Source organism: Octodon degus, unplaced genomic scaffold (assembly GCF_000260255.1).
Source record: "Octodon degus isolate 3935 unplaced genomic scaffold, OctDeg1.0 scaffold00021, whole genome shotgun sequence".
Taxonomy (NCBI): domain Eukaryota; kingdom Metazoa; phylum Chordata; class Mammalia; order Rodentia; family Octodontidae; genus Octodon; species Octodon degus.
In genome coordinates, this window is record NW_004524597.1 from 15,192,930 (window position 1) to 15,202,083 (window position 9,154).

Below are 9,154 nucleotides of genomic sequence, written 5' to 3' on the forward strand. Positions count from 1 at the left end.
TCCCAGGGGTTGACTCAGGTCTGGGGCAGGGACTGGGCAGAACCTGGAGAGCCCCTGTGGATGGTGGTTGACCCCAACTACAGGCAGAGAAGATGGGCTCACATGGCTGCACTGGGGCAGCCAACATTCTGGACATTCCTAACATTCTCCTCAGCTTCGGCCAGCTCCCTCCACCCCAGCGCTCCTCTCTGATGAATTACAGAAAGAAAGAGAAGCTCTGATTAAGACTGAGATCTGACAGTCACCAGGCACCTCTGGGGTGGGCGGTGCCCAAGGACTGTGCAGGATCGGAGCCGAAATCACATCAGGGGAAACGACTTTGCTCTAAGGCCCAGGAAAGGCAGGACCTCGAATGTCCCCTCCGGCCCTGGTGAAGCTGTTCTCTGCCCCTTACTTCTCTCTTCCCTGAGGGCAGGGCCCCAGTCCAGGCCCTGGGACAGCAGAGGTGCTTAGCAAAGATGAAAATGACCAACACTTCCGCAACAAAGGGCCCACTGCACTGGAACTTTTGGGGGTCACTGCATTACAAGCAAACCCACACTCAGCCAGGCTGCCAACACTGAGAAGGGTTCGGGCCTGCCTGAGCCTTGATTTCCTTGACTGTAAGCGGGTTTAGAATAGCAACTGCCTGAGTCATTCTGAGGATGTGACAATAAGATTCAAGCAACACCTCCTTAGCAGGGGACTTGGCACCCAGCACACCACTGGCAAATTCTGGTTTTTCAAGGCCTTGCCCTTTAAAGGGCTGATTTTGAGTCTTCCAGCAGCCATAGCAAGAACAAGAGGCTCTGGGATCTACATACATAGTTCCCTTTATCATGTTTTAAAAAAGGGGGGGGGACCTTACCAATACTAGAACTCAGGAGGCCTGACTCTGAATTTTTTTTTTTTTTTTTTTGTGGAACCAGGGATTGAACTCAGGCTCTTGCGCTTGCCAGGGAAGCGCTTATCCCACTGAGCCATCTCCCCAGCCCCCATTGACTCAGAATTTTTTAACACATTTAAATCTGCTTCCATGGTCTAGGACCACTTCTCAGTCCCTAGCAGACAGGTATTCACTTCTAGAAACAAAGACAGGAGCACAGCACAAGCGCGCTGGCACCGTCCCGGGCATGCTGAGCCGGGCACTGAGTCCCAGTGTGATGGCATGCCTATAATCCCAGCACTGGGGAGGCTGAGATAGAAGGATCACTAGAGTCCGAGCTGTATAGTGAGATGCTGTACCAAATACATTTTTTTCCCCAAATACGTTAAAAAAAAAAAAAAAAGACAGGCACAGGCATCTGGCACATGCCTATAATCCCAGCATTTAGAAAGTTGAGGCAGGAGAATCACTACAAGTTTAAACCCAGCCTGGGCTACACAGTGAGTTCAAGGCCAACCTGAACTGCATAGCAAGATCCTGTCTCAAGAAAAACTAAATAAAATTAAAAAAAAAAGAAGAAAAAAGAAAAACAAAATAAATATATTAGCAAATAAACAAAAGACAAGAGAAGAGGATCTCACTGAAAGCAAAAGGGAGAGAGATGTGGCAGCGTCCCAGGCCGAAGGGCCCAAGGAACCCCTCACTCCCAGCTCTGCCAGCACCCGGGGTAGGCTGAATGCAGCGCCTGCCAAGGCCAAGCTTTGTGTCCAGACAGGCCTGGCAGTGACCTCAGTGGACCCAGCACCCTGCCAGCCCCTCTTCTGCCCGAGGAGCTACTCACACCTGTGCTTCCTTCTGACAGCCACTAGGCCACAGGTAAACAGGAAAGTCCTCAGAAAGGACTTTGGTCATGAACAAAGTAAAGGGAAACAACCAGAGAAGAAATATCAACAAAGGCTGCATGAGGAAGGGGAGCCACAGCCCCGACCTGGGGCCCCTGAAAGAACAGCTGTCTCTCCTGCAGGCAGCGCCCCGCCAAAGGCCCTGGTGCTCTCCGTCTGCCACTCACCAGCTGCTGGGCAGGGCAGAACCCTGGGAACCTCAGTTTCCTCATCTGTAAAATGGGAAAAGGCTGTCACCTGTCTTCACAGGCATCACAAGGATTTAATAAAATAAGGGCAACAAATCTACAAGAGAGGAACTGGACTAGGAGACACTGTTAGTCTGGGCTGATCAGCATTTATCATTGCTGCTACTATTATTTCTGGTACTACTACAAGCGAGGCTGATTTCCGGTGTGCTTTAGGTCTGGGGATTATTTCTATCATGAAGGTCAAATCCAGGGTCCTGCACACACTCAGCAAACATTCCACCATTGAGCCACACTCTCCTCCACCTTTATCTTGAAACAGTCTCCCTTACGTGGCCCAGGCTGGCCTCAACTTGCCATCCATCTGCCCCAACCATTCCAGTGGCTGGGATGATGGCATGCTCTAGCTGGCCTGGCTACCGTGGGATAACTTACTTCTTTTTTAAGACCTTAAACTGAGCTTTTGTGGGGAGGATGTCTCTTTATAGTGGATTTCCCTTATACAAACGTTCCTATGTTTCATTACCTCACCCTACCTTACAAGGACCTCATGAAGAAAATCTTAGCTTTTTCTGTGTGCAAAGGAACTAAAGTTCAGGGAGGTAAAGTCCCTTGCCCAAAGCCACACAGCAGTGACCCATGGCTGGGGAACATAATGCTAGGATCTTCAGGGCTGGCCTCCTGGGCTTGACTCCTAGGAAGGCAGCAGGAAAAGGGACCAGGGACTACAGTCAGGCTGTACATACATGCAGTCCTCATTCTTGGTAGCCCTGGATAAAAGACTCCCTCCTTGAACCTCAGTTTCCTCATCTGTAAAATGGGAGAGTAAGGATCAAAGAAAACAGTGCTGAGAACAGCGAGGAGGATGGTGATGAGCACAGTGCTATCATCATTTTAGGTTAGGACATCTAAGATGGGGTTCTCAAGAGCAAAGCAGCCTTGTCATCTCCCTGAAACTTCTGAAGGCAGAAAGACACACACGGTGTGTGCTAAGTGCCTGCTTAGGCAAGCGCAGGGACTAGGGCACGATACCCGGCACCACAAGCCGTGCTGGCACTGCTCCAGGCACGTTGAGCTAGCCACCGAGTTCCAGCGTGATGGCGCAGGCTTGTACTCCCAGTGCTGGGGAGGCTGAGACAGGAGGATCACTACGAGTCCGAGCTGTGTAGTGAGACCCTGTACCAAATACATTAAAATAAAAGACACACGCAGGTCCAAAGCCATCCTCTCTCACCTACAAGGGCCTACTGAGGCTCACTGCACAGATGAGCAAATGCTGAATGCTAAAGCGAGCTCTGGGCCACGCAGGAAGCCAAGGTCTAAGCCATCCAGACTCTGCTTTCCCACTGGACATCCCTGGTCCCCAGTAGATTCCCATTTGCCTCGTGGTCAGCACTGTATGCTGTGGGTGACTGCTCAATGATTATCACCACTGAGGGGAAGGGAGGGGAGAGGAGGGAGGGAAGGAGAAAGAGAGGGAGGTAAGGAAGGAGGCAGGGAAGGAGGGAGCAAGGGACTGCGGACCCCACCCCTAGCTGACTCCACCCCTAGCTGTAGCAACCCCGGAGCTCCTGGGAGCTTGGCTCTTGCAAATTCTCTGACTGCTCCTACTTCCACAGCGAGGCAGACTGAGATTCCTTACATTCAGAGGTGCTCCAGGACACGGGAAGCCCGCCAGAAGCTACAGAGAAAGAGGAAAGGCTCTGCGGCTCAGACGCTAGGGCCCTCAAAAGGGCCCTCAAAAGATCTCCCTTTTTACCATCCCTGAGGCCCTACAAAGGCAGGAAGGAAAGCAACCTTCCTGGAACTCCAGAGGCCAATTATAACAGCGTAGCGCTAACAGTCACACGCTAATGCTTCTATAAATCCATCAGTAGGGACTATGAGCAGCACTTAATGCTCATGAACATCCTGAGGCAGGGACTATTCAGCCTCCTATTTTACAGGCCCAGAGAGGTTCGCTGCCCCGGCCAAAGCCTCACAGGTTGTAAGGGGTGGAGCTGGGCTTTGTACCAGGGAGTCTGGCTCCAGCTTCCCTGCAGGATTCCTGGCTCCAGGCCCTCCTCATGCCATCATTCCCTATCTTCTACTTCAATCAGCCATGTCACAGCGTTCCCTGCTACTGGGCATGAGCACCCCACGTGCATTTTACAGACAAACTGAGGCAGGGAGGCAGGTTGAGACTAGTCAAAAGTTGCACGGCCCATATAAGAGGCAGAGCTGGGATTTGAACCCAGAATGGCTCCAGACAGGTTCATGGCCTTACTGTTGGGGAAAAGTAAGTCAGGTCCAGGACCAAAGTTACCACTAAGACAATCAGCCTGCCCTGCATGCTTCCCCAGAGGAGCACAGAGCCCCTCACCTAGTGCTCCGGCCCAGCTGCTCAGCAGCCTGGTCAGAAAGCACACAATGGTTCTGCTTTGCTGATGAGGAAACAGGCTGAGATAGGGGAGCTGCCCACTCCAGGTTACTGGCTCAAGCCTGGTCTCCTTCCCAGGAACCCCAGCTCTGAGTTCACTCCTCATACTCAAGTCTCACCCCCCTCTAGCCAGACATCCTACTCCTGGAGGTGTCTGGAGGAGCCAGCCCATCCTGGCAGCAGCAGATGAGTGGGGCCAGCTGGGTACTGCTGCTCTGCAAGTATGCCTCGGCCTGCACGCCCAGTCTGCTCGCTGATGCGGGGGTACGGCTGTGTGACTTGCTGTGGCCTCCAACAAGAGGTCAGGAGAGACTTCTCAGTTTCTAGCGACGTCTTAGAAGCCCTGAAGGCTCCTGCCGAGCTGCTGCTGGCCACGCACACAAAGACCACGCCTTGAGTGGCTGCTACTCGTGAACTTGGGCATCTGAGTGAAAAGAATGGGAAGCCTGGAGCTCAGCCTGCTAGCCAAAGCCAGCCAAGATCAGCTAAGCTACCTGCCTACCTGTGAGCATGTGACACATATCAAAGGCCACTGCTATTTGGGGGGTGTTTGTTACATAGCATGATCACAGGAAACACAACTGACACAAGGGCCAGCCCTTCCAGGACTCACATGTACGTGAATACAGGTTTTCTAAGACCACAGGCTCTTACAGACCAGATTAAAACCCAAAGGCCACAAACTATTGTGCAACCTATTAGGACTCTCTTTCTGCCTACTTGCCTACTTTCTGCCCAGAGACTAGATCCCAGAGCCACTGATAGTAGACAGAGCTACCACAGACAGCTCTCTCCACAGCCTCGGTGGGACACATTCTCAGGGACCCTGGGAAGGCTGGATCAACACACCCAAGCCTCCAGCCCAACAATCCCACACTCCACAATCTGTCTTCTGATCTACTCCACACAGGAACGCTGGGGACCAACAGGGGACCAGAAGAGTTACCCTTCATGCACTGGAGTACCACGCAGCCTTTAAAAAAAAAAAACAAGGTAAGCTGACACATTGTAAAACGGAAAAGTAGCAAACCAGTTTTTTACTGATGCTTGGAATTGTTTTACTTGTTAGAGTCATGGTTAAGAATATGTCTGCTACGTAGAGTCATGTGCTGATGCGCCAGCTCCTCACTGAGCACCCACAGATCACACAGTGCAGGACCAGTTAGGGTCAGGAAAACAGAAGAGAAGGCAGCTGGGCTTCTGCCTTCTTGGAGCAGAAAGTCAAAGGGGAAAATAGGCAGGAATAATAGCCTGACTAAGACCACTCCTGGTAAAGACAATAAGCACCGCGTGTTCTGCAAGGCCCTGCCACCTGCTTCGCATTTTCTCCCCACCACACCTTCAGAGATTGGTCCCATTGTTACTCCCTTTCACCACGGAAGAAACAAGCTCAGACAAGCTCAGGAGGGTTCGCTCACCCAGTCCAAAGCCACACAGCACATAAGCAAAGGGCCAGGATTCAATCCCATCCCCCTAGCTCCAGAGTAGGCACAAAAATAACTTTGATGACGAGCACATTATGACAGGGACTTGGAAAGAAATAAAGAGGCTATACGTACAGACAGAAGGCTTGGCGAGGGCCTGGAAGAATGGCTCCCTCACAGAGACAGTCTCGCCCTGGAGAAGCAGACCCACTCTCCACCACAGGGACTGCCCCGTGGCCACCTTGGAAGGTCTGGTGGGTTGCAGCTGCTTTCCTGCCTCCACTGCGTTTTGACGTGAGGTTTCACCTCAGTGATGCCAACAGCTGAAGATCAGGCTTTGGAAACGTATTTCCTACTCTTATTGGAAACAAGGCTGTAAAACATTTCAAAGGTCACTGAACCAGGCAATTAGCACATGTGACAGCAATAACTCTGCCCAGTGTCAAGTCCATGATTAGAGCAGAGTTATTCTGTCACTTTTTCCCATGTCTGACCACAGGATGCCTGAGGACAGGGGACCTTCTTGGATTTTCCTGAGCCTCATTCCTCACCTACATGATGCTCCTAAGTATTCGTCAAACACAGAGGAAAACATGCACATGCAAACCTATGTGTGTGTGTGTGTGTCCCTCAACGCAGACGGCCCTTTTACAGGACAGGGGGGCAGAAGTGAGCATGCACAGTGTGCCAGTCCATGTTTTGGGAGCCACAGAGGTGGGGAGTGTTTCTGAAGCAGATGGCTCTGGGTTCAAATCTCAGCTTTGTCAGCTTCCCAGATCTACAACCTTTGTCAGCTTCCCAGATCTACAACCTTTCAAGGAACTTTTAAGTTTCCTTAATGCAACTGGAGGGTCCCCAAAGCAGGCACTGCCTGGGCTTGGTGTGAAAAGGCAAGGAAGGAGGGGAAGTAGCCCAGATTCTAGCACAACACGATTGCTCAGGGATGCTATAAGCCTGGCCTACATTCACTCCATTTAACAGAGGAAGAAACTGGATTCATACTTATAGGGCAGTGTTAGCTCCTAGATAGGTAGTCCCTGTCCTCTTCTTTGTCCCCTCTCTGAGAAAGCCTTCCCATTTGGTACTCAGGGAGTGGCAGGAAGTAGAAAGAATTTGTGTTGTCAATGGTCTTTTAGTCATTCAACACACCCTGTGTCCTGGCCATAGTGCACAATTCCCCAGTGAGCTGTGCCTTCACCAGGGTGCTTGCTCCTTTAATGCCTCCTGCCCCCATCTCCTGCTCATCTTAAGACTCAGCTCAAATGTCACCTTTGGTCCCTCCCCACACATACATCCCAAGTAGGGCAAGGCTCCACCTGCCTGGAGGGCATCCAGGTGGCAGGTTGTACAGACACTGATCACATTCCTCGCTTCCGGAGCACAGAACCCGTGCCTGGGACTTCCCATGCATGTCTCCTCCAGCCCACACACGAGCCCATCTGACAGATGAGGAAGCTGAGTGCCTAACAAGTATCATGCCCACAGCTACCATCAGGAAGGCTGGCCCCCAGATCGGTCTGGTGGGCTCCTGCTTTCTTCTCCTTGTCTCTTCCTAGAAGACCCCCCTCTTCCCAGATCAACCTCACCATCCTGTTACTTCTCCCATTCGACAGCACAGACTCCAAATGTACAAAAACTACAGATTAGGGCCTACATCGAACCTGCTGTGCCACCGATGAGAGCCAGGACCCCAGCACACGCTGAGCCCTGCATCTGTGTGCTGGGACCGATGAACCCTGAAGCTTCCCATGGCGACATGGGCTGGCCATCCTTGGGCCAGCAGGCAGTGGGGCTCAGGGGGGCTGCTGAACCAAACTAAGTAGTGATACTTACAGTATCAAGGCCACCTGTCTGTGGCTGTCCTCCCCCAGAGAAGGACGGGGCCCTCCAACTGAGGGGCCCTCGGGCTAATGCTGGCCAGCGTCCAGAACCACTACCATGGGCACATGCCTGTAATCCTAGAGCTGGGGAGGCTGAAACAGGAGGATCACTACCAGTCCGAGCTGTGTAGCAAAACCCTACACCAAATACATAAAATTAAAAAAAAACAAACAGAACCACTGCCCTGCCTGGATCCAGGTCTGTCCACCTGGATACTCCCAGCAGCCTCCTGGCCAGCCCCTTCCTCCCAGCCTCCCCCCATCAGCCAGGGAATCTTCCATAGCACCACAGCACCTAGGAAGAAAGTCCACAGCGCTAAGCATGGTTGACCTGGCCCTGGCCAGCACCCCATATTCCAGGCCTACCTCTAGGTCTCTGTTCCATCTTTGGGCTCTTTGACACCAACCTCTGCCCATGGAAAGTGGCCAGATCATTCAACTCTTTGGTCTCCACCCCCAGTCCCACATCCCCTAAGGCATCAGCCCTTCCTCCATCACCATCATCCTGGACCTTTTAGACAAATGACCATGTCCACAAAGGCTTCACCCCTAAAGGACAGGCCCAGATTAATCTTTGACCCAGTTTCTTGAATTATTTGTTGATGAATGAGCATGCACACAAAATATCTCCCCAGGCTCCTTCTCTGAGTTGGTCGCAGAAATCTACTGGTGATACTAAGATACAGCAAATGCTCAGGGGCAGACAGCTGGTCCAGTGGGTTTCTGCCAAGGTCATCTTGAATAAGACCAGCGCCCCCCCCCACAGTCCTTCAGGGTGTCAGGGGGTCCAGCTGAGAATCTGGGGCGAAAGCTGCACTCCCAGCATCATGAGTTGGCACTAGCTATCAGGGCAAGCTGATTTCTCCAAAATGCAATGGCAAGAGGACAGATCCTGAACTTCCTTGGGGCCACACCATGCCTACAGTGCCTTCCACGTATAAGATGCTCCACACACAGCGGTGAACCAGCCAGCTCTCATTCCAGGCTGAAACCTGCACCCCGACACTGGCAGCTGAGAAACCCTGTGCTTGTCCTGGGTAACTGCATCCTTGTCAAGCACACACATCCTTTGAAAATGAATCCCCACCACCACACCATCAAGTCCTGGGCTTCTGTCCACAGGCTTCCTTGAGCAACTCTCCCTATGTCTAAGGAGACGAGTGGGGCATGTATGTCTGTGGGAGGATGTTGGTCCAGAAGTCTTGTTGGATAAGCAAAGGGAAGTTGGCTGAGGGAGAAGCCTTGTTGAAATGTCCTGGCTACTGATTAGCCAAACCCCAGGGCTGGTCTCTGCAAGTGGGGACTGGAAGGGGCCACTGACCCATTTAGAAGAAAGACCAAGTGATGCAAGATGCTGATCCCGCAGTTCGAAAAACAGCAAGCCGGGAGTCTGGAGCTCTGCTTCTAATGCCTTAGAGGAAGCTGGGGGATGGGACAAGGGAAATGACTTATATAGCTCCTTTCACACTTAGGGTT